Below are 2,500 nucleotides of genomic sequence, written 5' to 3'. Positions count from 1 at the left end.
CGCGAACACGCAAGCGTCCGCTCAATTATTCTGCAAACAGGAGGAGGCTGAGCTCCCCTGCACAATACACCTCGAAACCCTCTCAGGTCCCGGCGGCGCGCAGCGCCGTCCTAAGTACTTGGTCGGGTTCGAGAGAGGCGCAATCGCCCGGAGTTAGGCGAGTAGACGCTTTAGGTGCGACCACCCGTGCTCCCAACTGAGCTTGCCGCTGCCGACAGAGGCCCGGGAGCGTGCTGTCGTGGCATTGCCGGCGGGAGACAACACGCGCCACCTACGGTGACCGGCAGCTCCAACGCCAGCGCCACAGAAGGGCAAAGGCCCCACGTGGGTGCCGAAGCGAACTCTCCCAGCACAGCGCACGTGCCAACACGTCTGCACAACTGCGATACAAACCACCAGCGAGAACCGCTGGGGCGACCGAGCAGCAGACGGCGTCGCGGCGCCGAGTGCCGGGCGGCGGCGCATCCTCAACGCACACAGTCCTCAATCGGACCAGCACACTGCAGATGTCCACCGCGCTTCGCACCGGGCCGGCGAGGACCCACTTTGGCTGCACGGCGCCGCGCGCAGGGTGCCCCGGCGCGCAGCTGCGCCGCCTGCCGCGTCCGTCGGCCGGCGCGCCTGCCACTGGGCGCCCCCACCAGCCGGCTGTAGCGCGTGCGCCCACGCACCGCGCGGCCAGCACGCCGGGCGGCCCCCCCTCACCGGCCGGGGACAGTCCCACCCACCCACAGCCGCGTATCGCTTCACACCCAGATTCACATTCACGTTCGTTGGTATGGTGGGGACCGCTTCGTAGCTGTACCGATCGTTGCCCTCACAGATGTACCTCCAGCAAGGACAACCGCACCACAACGGGTTACCAGTTGTTCATTTGCGTAACGTCACCAGTAAACGTACACGTCCATCCCCGTTTGCAAAGTCAACTATTATTGCATGCCTGCCTGTCAGGTGTCAAGACACACTACATCCGCTCACATCCACGCAACAAAATGTGCCCGACTAGAGGGCACGTGGAAGGTGCCCCCGTACGTATGCGATGTCCACTGCGCGACCAACTGTCAACCGGCCTCTGTAGCATGTCGCAGATGTGGAACGCGGGGCACCGTGCTATCACATTGTGTGAGAAGAGACTACTACGTCTGCATACACGCGCCACTACATGAACAGACGGCTCATGCTGATCGCCATCCACTGCGTCCATTACTCCCACACGTCTCTATGGCGTACCACACTGCAATGCAGCTGTTATGGGGAGATGACACGTAGCTGTGTACACAACATTCTGAGCGGGTTGCGGTTGGACAATACATTACTGTAACGTGTCATATGCCAATTACAGAGCAGGGTAAGGCACAACTTGGGTTAGGTTAAGGCACAACTTGGGTTAGGTTAAGGCACAACTTGGGTTAGGTTAAGGCACAACTTGGGTTAGGTTAAGGCACAACTTGGGTTAGGTTAAGGCACAACTTGGGTTAGGTTAAGGCACAACTTGGGTTAGGTTAAGGCACAACTTGGGTTAGGTTAAGGCACAACTTGGGTTAGGTTAAGGCACAACTTGGGTTAGGTTAAGGCACAACTTGGGTTAGGTTAAGGCACAACGTGGGTTAGGTTAAGGCACAACGTGGGTTAGGTTAAGGCACAACGTGGGTTAGGTTAAGGCACAACGTGGGTTAGGTTAAGGCACAACGTGGGTTAGGTTAAGGCACAACGTGGGTTAGGTTAAGGCACAACGTGGGTTAGGTTAAGGCACAACGTGGGTTAGGTTAAGGCACAACGTGGGTTAGGTTAAGGCACAACGTGGGTTAGGTTAAGGCACAACGTGGGTTAGGTTAAGGCACAACGTGGGTTAGGTTAAGGCACAACTTGGGGGTAGATTGCGGTGCAAATTGCGTTACATTGCGGTGCAAATTGCGTTACATTGCGGTGCAAATTGCGTTACATTGCGGTGCAAATTGCGTTACATTGCGGTGCAAATTGCGTTACATTGCGGTGCAAATTGCGTTACATTGCGGTGCAAATTGCGTTACATTGCGGTGCAAATTGAGTTACATTGCGGTGCAAATTGAGTTACATTGCGGTGCAAATTGCGTTACATTGCGGTGCAAATTGCGTTACATTGCGGTGCAAATTGCGTTACATTGCGGTGCAAATTGAGTTACATTGCGGTGCAAATTGAGTTACATTGCGGTGCAAATTGAGTTACATTGCGGTGCAAATTGAGTTACATTGCGGTGCAAATTGAGTTACATTGTGGTGCAAATTGAGTTACATTGCGGTGCAAATTGAGTTACATTGCGGTGCAAATTGAGTTACATTGCGGTGCAAATTGAGGTAGGTTAAGGTGCAACACAGGTTAGGTTAAGGTGCAACATAGGTTAGGGTGCAAGATGGGTTAGGTTAAGGTGCAAGATGGGTTAGGTTAAGGTGCAAGATGGGTTAGGTTAAGGTGACATAGGTTAGGTTAAGGTGACATAGGTTAGGTTAAGGTGACATAGGT

This window comes from Schistocerca cancellata, unplaced genomic scaffold (genome assembly GCF_023864275.1).
Source record: "Schistocerca cancellata isolate TAMUIC-IGC-003103 unplaced genomic scaffold, iqSchCanc2.1 HiC_scaffold_852, whole genome shotgun sequence".
NCBI lineage: Eukaryota > Metazoa > Arthropoda > Insecta > Orthoptera > Acrididae > Schistocerca > Schistocerca cancellata.
The sequence above is the reverse complement of the archived record's forward strand: the minus strand, read 5'-3'. Positions refer to the sequence as shown.